This window comes from Phoca vitulina, unplaced genomic scaffold, assembly GCF_004348235.1.
Source record: "Phoca vitulina isolate PV1807 unplaced genomic scaffold, GSC_HSeal_1.0 scaffold7, whole genome shotgun sequence".
Taxonomy (NCBI): domain Eukaryota; kingdom Metazoa; phylum Chordata; class Mammalia; order Carnivora; family Phocidae; genus Phoca; species Phoca vitulina.
The window spans coordinates 53994611-54011215 of NW_022589710.1; positions in this window are offsets into that span (position 1 = coordinate 53994611).

Genomic DNA, 16605 nt, shown 5'->3' on the forward strand with positions numbered 1-16605 from the left:
TGGCTCAGTCGTTAAGCGTCTGCCTTCGGCTCAGGTCATGATCCCAGGGTCCTGGGATCGAGCCCCACATCAGGCTCCCTGCTCAGCGGGAAGCCTGCTTCTCCCTCTTCCACTCCCCCTGCTTGTGTTCCCTCTCTCGCTATGTCTCTCTCTGTCAAAAAAAAAAAAAAAAAAACCTAAAGCAAGTTACTGATAAAATTAGTTTGAGAACTTAGTCCAACTAATCACTAATTCCATGTTCTTTGTACTGTACTCAGTAGTCTCAGAACGCTCTTTATTGAGAAAAACTGAATTCTAAGCTCTAATAAAAAAAAAAAAAAGATGAAGTACCATGAGCCCTGAAATTTAAAGATCTTTTAAAATGCTTACATGAAGCCTGAGATCAATTTTCAATTCCATAATGACTCTGAAGAAAGTTTAATCACCATTTTGTAATATAAGCTATACCTGCTTTAATTAAGTACAAAAACAATTAATTTTAAATTATATATATTTATGTTTATACAATCCAATTTCCCTTTGAAAACAAAAACAAATAAATAATTGAACATCAAATAAATCAGCAGTAGTATCTCTTAAATGTGGTATCTTTTTAAAGTTCTTCCTTTTAAAAATCTTATTTGACTGTTTTCCCCTTCCTACTGAATTAAATAGGGAAAACAATGAAATTGAAAGCTTAAAAATGGCTTTTAATTAGCAAACATTTCTTGTACTGTATTTAGCATTTCCATTAGAAGAGCAAGGCCCTGTGGAAATATTTTTAATGCATATTTGTTTTTCCTTTGAAAATTTATTTGATTATTACAGCAAATGAATTTTTTATAATAATATTGCTTTTAAAATTATAATATGCTGTATATCAAACTGGGGAGTTGACATCATATTAGCTGCATTGTGTTTGCAAGAAAAAGCTTTATAAAAGAGATTATCAATTATCTGTAATATTTTCTGCATTTATTGGTGGTTAGAGGAGGCAATTTTGCTCTGTTTATAAGTTCATTATTTCATCAATCATATGCTCTTACTTTCTATTCCCATTTATTTCTTCTATTATAGATATCCATTCAAAATAATTCAGATTAATTTTCTCCATACATTCCCTTAGAGGCAATGGGGGAGAAAACATGATTTTTTTTTCCTCCTTGTTTTCACTAATTTGCATATAGGGTAGGTTACAGTTTTCATTAATAGGTGGATTTAGTTCTGTGTTTCATCACAACTAAAAATCATTTAGATGTAGAATTAAAAGAATCACTGAGTTAGAGATCATTGAATTCTTTTAGAAACACTGAATATTTTTGGAGAACTGGAAGTCATGGCAACCATTATCAATGCAATCAGTTTCTCCAGATAAGTCTATGCTGCTATAGTTTTGACTGACATCCTCAACCCAGCTCCTGGAATCACAACTTCCTTGACTATTCATTGGAAAAGCCTGAAAAATAGAGTATGTGCTGGTAAACATCGCAATTACACATAAAGTCTCAAATGGGCTCCTTAAGTTCTGTGATTTCATTAAAACTACTCTATTTAGAATACGTTGACCAGATAATTATTAGTGATCACAATAAGAGCAATCCCATACACACTCTTTTACCACCAAAAAAGCAGTGACTAAGACTTATCAAGAGCTTCTTATCTTCAGGCCCTGACCAAATGCTTTACATATATTTAGGTAGTTTTTACAACACCCCTACAGAGACTGATGAGGTAGACTAGGAATGACAAAAATAGTATATTAGTATCCTAGGACTTTAGGAACAAATCATCACAAACTCAGTAGCTTAAAACAACAGAAACCTTTTTTGTCACGGTTCTGAAGGCTAGAAGTCTGAAATTAAAGATGTCAGCAGGGTTGGTTCCTTCTGGAGGTTCCAGGGAGAATCTGTTCCATGTCTCTCTCCTGGCTTCTAGTGGCTGCCAGCATCCCTGTGGTTCTTTCATTTGTTGTTGCATTACCATGCCAGGCTCTGCCACCATCATCCTGTGGCCTTCCCCTCTGGGTCTCTCTGTGTGTCTTCCTTTTTTCTGTTTCTTATAAGTACACTTGTCATTGGATTTAGTACATACCTAATCCAGGATGATCTCATCTCAAGATCCTTACCTTTATCTCACCTGCAAAGACAATGATTTCAAATATGGTCATATTCCTTGGTTCTGGATGGACATAACTTTTGGGTGGTCATTATTCAATGTATTACAGTGAATATCCAGTTGTATAATTTCTTATTTTTACTGACTCAATCAATTCAACAGGAAAAATTACAGGTCAATGTAACTATAAGCTTTCTTTAATATACATGCTCAAATTAATGCCAATTACATATTGATATTATTTTCCTTCACTGCTTCACCCCTTTTGGAATATAGCACAAACCTTTCCCAAAATTCTCCTAATATCCCTCTTTCCCAAAGACGGCATTACCCAAACTACAAATACCTCCTGGCTTCACTTCTAATGTATGTTTACATTGTTGAATTATTTTTTACCATAGGAAGGGTCCCCTATGGTAAAAATAATTACCATGACTACTGAGAACACAATATAAGTAAAGCCTAAATTGACCCCTCCATTCCATTTTTTTCCATTGCCAACTGGATTTTGCTTCCCTTCATATTTGTAATCAAAGAATGTCTCCACAAAGATACTGTTTATGAATTTGTCTCTCCCCAAGGTCTTTGTGACTTCTAATCATTGCTTTGTTTTCACTGATTTCCACATTCCTTTTCTACTAACCAATGCCGATAACTTCCTTCCCTCCAAAACAATAGACTCTCTTCCAATCAATAGTGAGAAACCAATAGTTTTCATTACAGAGATGGATTAAGTAACAGAAATATTTCCTTGTGGTTGAAAAGGTTTTTATTACTAGGAGGTGTTTTTTTTGTGTGTCAAAAAACAAGAATAATGTTGTTGCCCATGAAAATAATGCCTCAGTTCTCTTGGTTCTGTCCATAAATATCAAGTATAAGTGTATAAACACAGTCATCTGGGATTTTACATTGCAGTCCTTATACCATTTCTATATGGTTCAGTAAGAGTTCAGAATTTATTTTATGTAGTGGTTGTTTTTTAAACCTAAATTTGAGATCTACTTAGAATTCTATTTTTAACCATATTGTTTATATTTCCTAATATAGTAATTATGATTTTTAAATGCCAACTTGAAAACAAATAATATATGAAAACTCATTTGTTTGTCACTTGGCACAAAACACTTCCATCAAAGTACAAAATATAGAGGCATTTAAAAAATATTTATAAATAATTTATGAATTGATATGAATCAAACTAGATGTCTGATAACTAAAAAAAATTAGAACTTCGACATGACATCACACTTGATTTATACTTCTCAGGCCCTATCAGGATAATAGGAGGAGACTGGTAATTGAATGAAAATGGGGAAATTTGACATTATGCTAGTAGGAAGAAGTACTAGACACCAGGAGGACTGCCATATTGGATATTACATTGTTTGCCAGAATTGACTTGGCCTATAGGGATCTACATGAGTCTTCCTTAACCTTCACCAAGTACTATGACACAATTCTTTTATAGGAGATACATAGGTCATACCTAGTTATTGTCAAAAGGACAAGTCAAAACTAGAAGGGGAAGGAGGATGTAGAATCAGATATGTTCACTTACTCAGAGACATTAGAGAGCATGACCAATTTAGTCATAGGAGAAATTCATCCTAGTTAATGGCACACAGCAAACATTTAGGAGTTAGTGACTGCTATTTCAGTTTGTGGTATTCCAATATTCTGGTAAGCCATGTTATTTTTTATGTTTAAATTACTTTTTATCATATAATTTACACACAATTAAATGTACCTATGGAAAAATGTATGCACTTGTGTAACTGTCATTACACCTAAGACTATTTCCATCATTCCAGAGAGATTTCTTCTGCCTTCTTGTAGTCAGGAGGCCCAGCATCAGCCCCAGAAAAATGAATGATCTGCTTTCTGTCACTAAAGATTAGTTTTGCCTATTCTAGAATTTTATATAAATGGAATCATACAGTAAGTAGTCTTTTTTGTCTGACTTTTTAATTCAGCACAGTGTTTTTGAGATACAGCTGTGTTGTTGCATCTTTTAGTACTTTGTTCCTCTGTATTGCTGAGTAGTATTCTACTGTATGAATATAACCCAATTCATTTATCAGTTCACCTGTTAATGGACATTTGAGTTGTTTGTAGCTTGTCACTATTATGAATAAAGCTGTTTTGAATATTTCTGTACATGTTTTTTTGTAGACATCTATTTTCATTTATTTAGGTGAATACATGGGAGTAAAATTGCTGGGTTATAGGGTAACTGTATGTTCAATTTTATGAGACTGTCAGAGTTTGCTATCCTACCAGCAATGTATGAGAGTTTTAGTTATTTCACATCTTTGACAATTTGAGGGATTATACATTTTTTTAGCCATTTGAATAGGTTTCTAGTTGTATCTCATTGTACTTTTAATTTACATTTCCACGATTACTAATGATGTTGAGCATTTTTCCTGTGGTTGTTCATCATGTGTATATCTTCTTTTGTGATATTCCTGTTTAATTTTTTTGCCCATTTAACAGAATAATTGGGGGAAAAAAAAGAAACAATGGGTTGTCTTCTTAGAAGTGAGTTGTAAAAATTCATTATTCTGAATAAGCTCTCATGGGAGAGGGACTGTGCTAGACTAGGGTAGATTATGAGGGAGAAAAATCAAAACTGCTACAACTCAGTACCAATGTTCAAAGAGGTACAATCCAGATCATGGTTTGGTTTTAAATAATCTACTCAGGGGAGCTAAACATTTCAACCCAAACTTAAGTAATGGTGCTAATGAACAACTCCTAAGTTTTAGAGGTTTCAACTACAGCTATTTATTTTCTTACTAATATTATGAGGATGGAAAACAGCTGATACAATTCTAAGCTGCAAGTCAGTACCAGGCAACAGGGTCTACTCTTTCTGAGATTCAAGCTGTAGGAGCAGCCTTGATCTAGTAGAGTCCCATTCTCATTGCAGAGGGAAGGAGCAAGGGAGGAGGGCAACCACAAGGTGACAGTGACAGTACAGCAGCTGGGATGAAGTGTGTGCTGTGTTCACTCACATTCCTTTTGGCCAAAGCATGTCACAGGGCTGAGCCCAGCGTGAATGGACTTGGGTGAGAATACATGATCCATGATAGGGAGAGAAGAGTGGAAGATTTGTGAACACTGACATAATGTACCACAATCAGCTGCAATAAAATACCACAACCCAGGGCAGAGAATTCTCAACAAGAATCACATGTAGAGCTCAAAATATAAAGCCTGAACATGACAAGATTGAATACATGTTCACTCTTATTTTTATTATTTCCTTCTATGGAGACCAGACTGTGTCACATTGGAGAACACACATGGAGAACAGAACTGCTCTCTGGAATACTGTAAGGAGATTTTAAAAGTACTGATACAATCGAATCGCTTAGTGGTAAGTGGCACTGTCATCTCTGTTTTCTTAGTTCTAGACCTTTACTCAGAATGAAAAAGAGACTTCATTCCAATACACTGAAATGTTGAACTATGAACCATAAAAAAATTAACATATTAAATAAAAGGGTGAAGTTATTGATAATGAGCTTAAAATTGGTATGCTTGTTTAGACATATTTAGACTTGGTTTCTATGATTGTGTGTTAAAATATTGCATAACATAAATGTGCATTATTTTATAATAGTTGTAAAATTTTAAATAGGGCAAGTTGAGAAAATGTACCTTTGCTCCTTCCTAAAGCACCTCTTTCCAATTCCTCTTAAAGCAGTTTATACTAGAATTCTGTATTTTTGCACAACATCTTATTTAGAGAGTCATCTCCTTCAAGATAGAATCATGTCTCAGGAGTTAGAACCAATGTATAATATAACATTATAACAGGGTAAATATATTGCACAAAAATTCAGCAACAATAACTATGATGATGATGATAGTAATGACAAAGCCTTTTACAGCTCTTACTACGTGCCACGTACTATTCCATATACTATATCTACTAAACCACTTTTTATGATATCAAAAGAGATGCTATGTTTAAACCTATATTACATAAGAAGAAATTGATGCCAAAAAGATTTAGTGTCTGGCCCAAGGTCCAGAGAACTCTCACTCAGGAGATATGTTAGACTGGTATATGGTGGCCTACAGTGAACGATGCTTCCTATTATTCACCCCCTATGTAATTTCCTTCCACACTAACTGTTGCTTTGGCCATGTGACTTGCCTTGGCCAATGGGACATTATAATGTGTGATGAAAGCAGAACATCTAGTGGTCTAATTATTTTGGGATACTACCTTTTGGAACCTAGCCACTATGTTAGATGCCTGGTCTAGTCTCCTGAATGGTGAGTGACCATGTGAGAAGAAAGACATTGAAACAACAGTGAGGGAGATATGTAACCATCCTGTCACTGTAGCTGAGTCCAGTCCTCAACAGACCCACTAGCTCAAAGTCAACACACAAGTAACCTAAGAAGGGTGGTGTGGAGGCAGCAGAAGAACTGCCTAGCCAACCCAAAGTCTTCTGAAAAATAATGTGTTGTTTTATGCTACTACATTTTGTATTGTTTTTATACATAGAAATTTATAACTGAAACAGGAGGTAAGCCATGGTCTGCCTAGGAGGATTTTGCTGTCATTGAAGAAGCTGAAGAAATTGCCATTTTTCACCTCATCCTTTTTACCTGAATTTTTTCACACAATCTGCCCCCAGACATAATCTAGTCCTATAGCAGACTTCTCCTTGCCATAGAATACAGAATATCAACTATTTTGGCACATAATACAGAACTTGCTAAATTAAATACCCTGATTTCCTTAAGTTCCAGAAATCTGATTTTTGGGACAATGTCAAAACAAACTCTGATGAGATTTCAGCAGTGATCATAGGGGTTTGATTACCAGTAGGTATTTGACACATTTTTTGTCTCATTCTTGGCCAACTGTTCCTAAACCAAATCAGAGGTATTGTTTAACTGGCTCCTGATTAATATTTTGGACAATGTAGTAATCAGCTATCCATATGAGCAATTAATCAGAGCAGTGAGAAATAAATGGCATCTTTAGACCACATTTTATTGCAGTTTAAATACCAAGTTTGTCCTTAAAGTTCTCATACCAGCAATGAGGTGACTATTAGTCATGAATCTACAAAATCATTTAACTTCTGACCTTTAGAGCTAGATACATTTTCCTCAAGGAAATCAGGCAATGTTTTGCAATCACAAGGAAAGAACTAAAAATATGTACTTTGTAGATTTATTATGAGGAATTGGCCCTCACAATTATGGAGGCTGAGAAGCCCCAAGATCTGCTGTCTACAACCTGGAGACCCAGGAAAGCTGGTGGTGTAATTTGAGTCCAAAGGCCTGAGAATCAGGAACTCTGATGGTGTAAGTTACTGTCCAAGGAACAGAGAAGAGATGAAATTAGCTCAGAAGCAGGTTAAAAAAAAAAAAAAAGCAGTGAGGAATTTTTCCTTCCTCTGCTTTTCGTTCTTTCCAGTCCTTCAGTGGATTGGATGACGAACACCCACACTGGGAAGGGGATTCTATTTTATGAAGTCCATCAGTTCAAATGCTAATCTCATCCAGAAACCTTCACAGACACACCCAGAAATAGTGTTGAATCCTGGCACCCCATGACCAGTCAAGTTGACACATAAAATGAACCATTACAAATATTCATAAATAAAACATGGCATTGCCAGGTGTTCAAAATGCAGGTTGATGATGATGGTGATGATTACTCAATCTGAGTTAAACTCTTATTACAGTACTTTGTATAGAAGCAATGGGGGAAGAGTTGCCCTATTATATTTCTTCTTCCTCAAAATCCCTTCAAATGTTAAGATAGAGCCATTCTTGTCTCCTCTTTAAACATCACCTGAGTTTCATCTTGAGAGACCTTTATAGCCCTGTTATAGCCCAGGAATTCCTAGAAGAAAGATTCAAATTCAGAGTGTTGGAACTCCTGGCCATCCTTTAGCTAAATAAATACATAGGTTTCAAAGAGCCATAGGACTCTCCTATGGCTTCCCCAAAGCACAACAGACGAGGGCAAACCTAAGAGGAAAAAAGCCTTGCACCACCTTCAGATTCCAAAATTTTGGAATCAAGAGACCTGAGCTGTAAACTCAGGCTTGCTGCCAAGTATTTCTCAAACTTCAAGCAAAACTGGTAGAGGTTTGACAGTGAACAGATGTGGACTGAAAACCTGGCCCTGCCTCCTCAAAGATATGTTCCCTTTGGCAAGATCCTGGTCTTCTCTATGCTTCAGTGTTCTCAGGTATAAAATGGGATAATAATACATACCTCACAGGACTGTTGTGAACATCATAAGGAAAAGTATATTTTAAAATAAAATATTTACCATAGATCTTTGTGTTCAGATTATCAGTCAATTTATAAGCCCTATGTAGAACAAACGTTTTTACAGAGAAGACATATAAAATACTCTCAAGCTCTAAAATTGTCTACTACATCTCTGCATTAGACCAATCAATGCAATTGTACAGGTCCACAACTCCAGGGCTATTGAGGTTTGAGAGCAATGTGTTTATATCAGAGCTTAACAGATTCAAATTAACCTCACCCAATGATTCCCTGTGTGTATAAGAACTGAAATCTCCTTGAAATCAATATGCAATATCAAATACTTAAATCCATGTATCTGGCTTCTGGGACTCTGTGAAAACACAGTCATGGTGAAATTGTCCTCTATCTAAGGCATTTTTTTTTTTTTTAAGATTTTATGTATATATTTGACAGAGACACAGCAATAGAGGGAACACAAGCGGGGGGGTGGGAGAGGGAGAAGCAGGCTTCCTGACGAGCTGGGATCCCAATGTGGGGCTCAATCCCAGGACCGTGGGATCATGACCCGAGCCGAAGGCAGACGCTTAACGACTGAGCCACCCAGGTGCCCCTATCTAAGGCATTTTTATAGTTTACACCTTCCCTCCCACCTGGCTGAGATACAACTTTGTCAATATACTAAATAGTTTTGGATCAACTGGAGCATAATCGGCCCCATGGCCAAGGTTATGCTATTTATTTTAATGTCAGAATGGGAGCTGATGAGATCATTGTAGACCTTCCATTATCTAGTTATAGAGATACATTTTGTTTTAATTTCGTTCTTCTAAATCAATGTTTGCCACTGGCAGTTCATATCAAAATGACTTTTGTGACTTTTCCAGGTTTTGTCTTCCTTTTCTCAAATCAATGGGTGTGAAATGGTGGTTCAGGCATGTGCATTTTGAAAAACTCCACCTATAAATTTGATGGGCACCTCTGATTAAGAGCCACTCATGAAACTGAATTGATCTAATTCTTATAAATGGTTTTTTAAAAAGAAAAAAATCAGTACAATTTCACTCAGTTTCCTTCATAATAATTTTATGTTGTATGTATTGGCAAAATCTTTAATTTTCTAAAATCTTTAATTTTAGATTTTGTTACATCACCATCATTTTACTCTTGTTTAACCATAAAAAGTCAGAATAAAATTTACAGCACTGTAGAATCAAAGAAGCAGGATAGTACTACTAGGTGCTATACCTGGGAGGGTTGCAAAACTGAATTCCAGTTCACGGCTATCCTGCAGCCAGTCTAACACCAGTAACCTCATATTGGTATGAAACTTCTCTGATAGTGGCACACGTAGTGGATAGGGTAAGGGTTTTTTCCAAAGTTCATGATTCTGGCCTTAGAGCTTTTTTTTCTCCCAGAGAAAGAAGGAAAGGAGAGAAATAGCCCACACATGGTTAGAAGCCTTAGTCACTATGCTATTTTTAGAATTTTAAAAAATATCAAGTTTATATATAAACAGCCAGAAGGAAAGCAGCAAGCACAAAGCATTTATTAAACCCAAAGTACACTCTCAAGGTGGGAGATAGGGCAGGTTCAAGGAGGTGGAATCGGCCCTAGGTTGTTTGAGGATTGGCTATTTGTTGTGGTCTCTCTGGGCTGGGAGGGGCTGTGACTAAAGTGGGGGTGGTCTCTAATGGAGGCTGCTTCCAATCATTTGGGGGCCTCCTCCCACAGGTTGGGATGGAGAATTTTTGACCTTACAAGGTTTGTACCAGAACAAGTGACAGCTTCTCTCCTGTGGGGTGTGTGGTTGGGAGCTTTAACCTTGAGCAAATGCATTATAATGAGTCTAGGGGTTACCCTAGGGCAGAGGTGGATGAGGAGAGAGCATGCCCTGTACCTGGGGCTCTTGATCTGCCAGCCCCACATTCTGGGAAGTCACAAGGTCGGGATGTTGTGCCCCACCGTCTCCCTGGCTTCTATCATGTAACTTAGTTATCACTGCCCTTGCCTCCAGCTCAGGTCGCTATCATTTCCACCTCAAGGACTTGGGACTCTGCTTTGGGGTGTTCCTTCCACTGCTCAGATCTAGCTTCCACTTAGCATATGGATACCCATTGGCTTTAGCACCATTTGTCAAAATGACTATTTTCTTTCCCTTGGATTATTAGGAAGAAATTTTTAAGTTAAGATGTATAAAAATAAAACAGATTAGAACCAAAATGAGTTTAAACTTCACTTTTGGAAAAAAATGCCTAGATTATTGAGGAGAGATTTTGCTTTCACTCACAATCACAGTTGATCTTAAGCACAGTGGAAGAAATGAAATGTGAAAAACAAAGCAAATCAAACAAAACAAATGGATTTGGAGTTTATTTGGAACCTCTGGTCAAGCTAATTGACCCAATTGATCCACACCTACTTTTGCTGTCTGTGTTCCTTATCATTTAGTAAAATATTTACCTATTTTGGATAGTGGACGGTAGCCTATTGCTGAGGATTAGACTTCCTACATTATTAACTTTCCTTTCAAGGCATAAGTTCTTAAGTTGGAGTAACTACGTAAAGAAGCCAAATATCAGAGGCTTATAGAGGTTATAGAGGGGATTCTTTCTCTTAAGCAGAGATCTATCCCATACTGAGCTTCATTCTGCATCTGAACTATACAACCCAACCAGTCAAAAGATTTCCTTCTACTCAGTCTATTTTGAGAGGATAAAATATATGGTATATGATATTTCTAGTATGAAAATTTCAAGGTCTGTGATGGCTATATTGTATCTTTCTAATATTTAAAAAGTTCATCCTAATCTGTAGACGTGAAGTGATACTTGAAGTAAAACATTATAATTTTTAGACTTTATAAAAATAAAAACATTTTAAATTAAATCACTCTGCCTTCTCCTTATGAATACAAATAAAAGCCTTAAAAATAGTGTAACTTGAACCAATAAATAAAATAAGAGAAGCCTGTAAACCTGACATGACTTTGATGATCACAACCACTGATACTGGAAAATTAATTCTGAGGATCTACCAAGAAAGCTCCAGCTCCCACAGGAAGCAAATGCTTATGTGCACGCGTGTCTGCGTGCGCACACACACACACACACACGCAAACCGGATAAGTCACTACTTCTACTTTACCAAAAAATAAAAGCATGTTTATTGCTTTATAAACAGTTCACCAAGTCTGCATAAAGCCCTGTCTTGTCTGAAGTTCCTCATAAACTTTTATTCTGCTGTTGCTGTCTATATACATTTTCCTTGCATAACTTCTGAGATTTGCATGTCAGCATAATCACCAAACATGGGTATTAGGTTTGGAAGTAACAGTCTGACATGGTACCTACTGTTATGTCTATCCTAAGGATGATGCACAAAGTATGTTTTTTATTAGTTTCTTACAATCTGGATTTTTTTTTTTTCACCTTATAGTAAAACAACTAGAACCAATCCTGTGTTCTTCTGTTTCACAGGATACGTAACTCATTCAGGATCTGTCACATTTCTGAACAGTTATAATGGTATATTGGGACATTGTATTCAATTTAAAGAGTGAGTGCTATGGTCTGAATGTTTATCCCTTCAACTAATGCCCAATGTGATGGTATTAGAAGGTGGGGCTTTGGGAGGTGCCTAGATCTTAAGGGTGGAGCCCTCATGAACAGGAGCAGTGCCCCACAAAGAGACCCACAGAGCTCCTTACCCCCTTTCACCACATGAGGACAGAGTGAGAAGTTTTCAACCTAGAAAATGTCCTCATCCCATCATATTGGCACCTTCTTCTCCGACTTCTGGGCTCCAAAACTGTAAGAAATAAATTTCTGCCATTTATAAGATACCCAGTCTGTAGTATTTTGTTAGAGCCGCCAAAGCAGGCTAAGACGGTGAATGGGTGCACCCGTGTACATGTCTTCTTGACTCTGTGAGCATATATAGTGATACAATATAGTCCAAGGCTTGTGGACAAGGCAAGATCTGAATAACAAACTGTATGAGGTAAGGCTCCCCTGCTATGACCTCCAAATTAGCATGTGTTCTCTGATTATGTGTTTATCCATTCATCAGTTGACAAAGGTTTGGGTGGTTTCCAGCCTTGAGCTATTACAAATAAAGCCATTGACATCATAGTTGGTGGTAAATTATCTCTTTAATGTTTTTTAGAAAGTCTGATCCTAAAAGTACTATGAATGCCAGGTTTTAACTCCCTCATGTGTAATCTACAGTGCCTGACACATAGTATGTACACATAATTATGTATTGAGTGAATAAGTATCTGTGAAAAATCAAGTATGAACAATTCCAATTTAACATTAACTTCTTCTATTATATAGCAATTTTTTTTGAATGTTTATGAATATCTTGACCACTGGACCAGATTCTAGAGATACAAAGAAAATAAGGCACAATATCTGATTTCAAAGAGCTTAGAATCAATTTAAATTTGGTTAATCCTGAAATATTTACTTTAATGTAATTTTAGAAGCAAAGATCAATAATTATTACTCATAAGTTGGCTCATATTGTATATTTTGGCAAAGTTTTATAGATCATACCCAATGTCATAGCCCTGTATCTTTACCACACCTGCTTATTACCACTGTCTTCTATAAGCTAAAGGCTTTATAAGATTCAGGCTCAGTCTAGCTCTGTCAAATGTAAATATAGGTATAGATATTGAGATTTAAAGCAAAAAGAGTAGTGGTATAAATGCTTATTAGTTTCTTTCCCTATTAAATTCAAACACAATAATTTTTAAATCTCATTTTTCAAATGACAAAAATTATTCCCGGTTAACCTACCTTCATTTTACAAGTAATAAAATTGATTAAAATCAAGTGAGATCATGATTGATTAAAATCATAATCAGAGAAGAGCTTCTGGCCTTTATTTATTATTGAGCCATTCATGAGAGTATAAACAGAAATTACCCCAGTTAATGTAAACTCCTCAGTGACAAATACTGGACTGTGCCTTGTTTTGTGCATTGGTAACCAGTGCGAGCTTCATTCATGCCTTTAACTTGCCTTTTAATTAGAAAATCTAGACCAACTGGGTGCCTGGGTGGCTCAGTCGTTAAGCGTCTGCCTTCGGCTCAGGTCATGGTCCCAGGGTCCTGGGATCGAACCCCGCATCAGGCTCCCTGCTCAGCGGGAAGCCTGCTTCTCCCTCTCCCACTCCCCCTGCTTGTGTTCCCTCTCTCACTGTCTCTCTGTCAAATAAATAAATAAAATCTTTAAAAAAAAAAAAAAAAAGAAGAAAATCTAGACCAACCAGTCAAGTCTCAAAACTCAAGTGCAGGAGGCAGAGCTCAATTATTCTGTTAGGGCCTCAATATCATGATAGCTTCATGAAGGCCGAGTTTAGAGAAAAGGGAAAATTGAGAATAGACAGCAAAATTTCAAGATTGGGGTGCAGCGGGGGAGACTGTCCTAGAAGTATAGAGTTAGGGGACATCTGGAAGACCACTGTGGTTGCTTACACTGTTTTACAGCCCCTATGGCCACCATTCAAAGAGGTGCTATGACTTGTGAGCTTCACAAAGTATGTTATGGACACAGGCAGAATAAAATCACAGGTCTTTTAATTCCTCGCTCAAGATTCTCTCCCATATTAGAAGCTTTTTAAAAAGTACATGCTATTGCTTCAATAAAAGTGCCTCCTTTTAGGCCTAAAACTGATTGCAAAATAAGTTCCTCCTCTAAAACATCCTGAGAACTGAGAACTTTAAATCATATGGAACCTATATTCATGGAGCCCTGCTTCAAAGAACAATATACAGCAGAGGGGACACTGACACAAAAGCAAATAAATGTTAATGTTATTATATAGCTGACTTAAAATTTTAGTACCAAGAGTGCAGTAAAGAGAAAGGAATTTCAAGGTGTGTGAATAAAAGAAATTCTATTCTTTAAATCTGTCAAGCATTCTGGTAAGTGTTCCTTAACTTGTTGCTTGTGAAACAAATTCAATTTGCCACTTCAGTTCTAGCAAAGTGACATCAATTCTCTTCTCCTTTTCCTCTCTGTACTCTTTTCTGGGTAATTATCAATTTCTATTGGCTTCAAGTATCACCAATTTGATTACAGCTCTTCACATGTATATTTCCATCCTCCCCCTTTTTTAAAATTTTCTTTCCAGACTCAAATGCATTGAACTCTCCTACCTAGAATACTTACAAGTGCCTCAAGTTAAACATGTTTAATATTAAGCACATTATCATCTCCTTTCAAAGCCTTCTTTTCCCTGCATTGCCTAATCCCTTTGATAGAACTATTACCTTACACTTCTACTACCGCCTCATGCTTCTCATCTATTCACACCTGTTAATTCTAGCCTTAAATGGTTCTTAGGTGTGTTCCCTGCCTTCCCTTCCCACCACCTCTACATGGTCCCTGGAATTCATCCACTTCCTATGTGATCTCTACATCTCCTGACCATTTCTCACACAATCTGGAGCTTAGGTGATCATGTCATGCCTACTACATAGGGAATATTCTAGAGTTCTTAAGTTGGTAAAAGGCCCTTTGCAATTGGTCCTCGGCTTTTCTCACTTGCCTCATCTCACATCAACTACCCTAAACTTCAGTTATCCTGTACTTCAGCCACTGTATAATTTTCAGCAGTTTTTGAACATACTTGGATCTTACAGCTTATGAGCATGCTTGATAAGATATATATCCCCTTTCCATGTGCTGAAATCCTATATATTCTACAAGATTTGGTTCCCTTGCCTTCTCTGTAAAGTCTTCATTCGACCCCCAAAGACAGCTAGTAGAGCAAGTCCCTCTCTCTTTTATGTTTCCATAGCAATCTGTTCATATTCTATTCTATTCATATTCTATTGAGACACTTACCAATTGCACTCTAGTTTTGTATGTCTAGCTTTCCCAAATACTGTGAGCTCCCTTAATCAAACAAGAAACAACCGTAGTGTTTAGGGACCAGGTAACATTCAGTATGTGTTTTCTGAGTAAAAGAACAAAGATGAACAGGTAAATGCACACACGAATGAAGGAGTAATGGGTAAATCAAACACAGCTCCCTGATTTCCTATCTCAGGCACAGACTGCAGTAGGAAATAAGTAAGAAATATACCTAAGCCTGGCACAGTAGAAGTAGCCACATATGGGATATAACATTAGGTAATCAAAAGGGCTCTTGTCCACAGATACCACCCTGTGAGCACTTTGATGCTTGCAATTCTTTTAAAGTAGGACAAAAATTTTCATTATATAATTAGGAAAGAAGTTGAATTTTAAAATACTGCAGTCACTAATTCATAGCATGGTGTGGAGTAAGGGGTCAATAACATTGAAGTTAATTTCTGTCAGATCCAGCTTGTCTGAGTGTAAGACTCAACTCACCAATATTTGATCAATGGATAGATCTCTCTGTGATGTGGTTTTCTCATATGTGAAATGGGGATTATAGTAATAGGACTATTCTAGAAGTGTTATAATAATAAAATTCAGTAAGTTAATAATGCATGTGTAATGCTTACAGGGGTGCCGTGTAGTTAGTTTATGTTTTATAAATTGTTATTTTAAATTCTCAATAAATTCCCAATAATTTGTAATTGACATCAGGACTTCTCTGGAGGGAAATGTGTAGTAATAGATAGAATGAGGTCTACCAGAGGATAGGGGAACTGCTACAAGAGGGAATGGGTCAAGGAAGTTAGAACTGGCCTGTCAAGTACAATTTTTTCCCTGGAGTATATTTGCAGGTCTACCAAAATTTGTAATTTAGCACAAAAATGATCATATCATTTTATTTTCAGATAATAGTAAGATGCTTTTTTTTTTTTTTTACAATAAGAAAGCTAGATATTGGTGGAAAAGTCTCCTAATTCCTTAGGAGACATTGATTCACAACTGAAAAAAAAGAGCCACTGTTAAAACATAACAACAAAACCTGTAAGGAAAGATGGAAAATAGGATGGAAAAGACCTAAGGGTAGCTCTCTGCAAGTGGGGGAGAGAGAGGAACGTTATTGAAAATGTCAAACCTGAGTGTAATTTTGTAAAAAAAAAAAATTAATCTTATTGGTATACTGTGGAAGAGGAAAACATTCCCCTTAGGGCGCCTGGGTGGCTCAGTTGGTTAAGCAACTGCCTTCGGCTCAGGTCATGATCCTGGAGTCCCTGGATCGAGTCCCGCATCGGGCTCCCTGCTCAGCAGGGAGTCTGCTTCTCTCTCTGACCCTCCCCCCTCTCATGTACTCGCTCTCTCTCATTCTCTCTCTCTG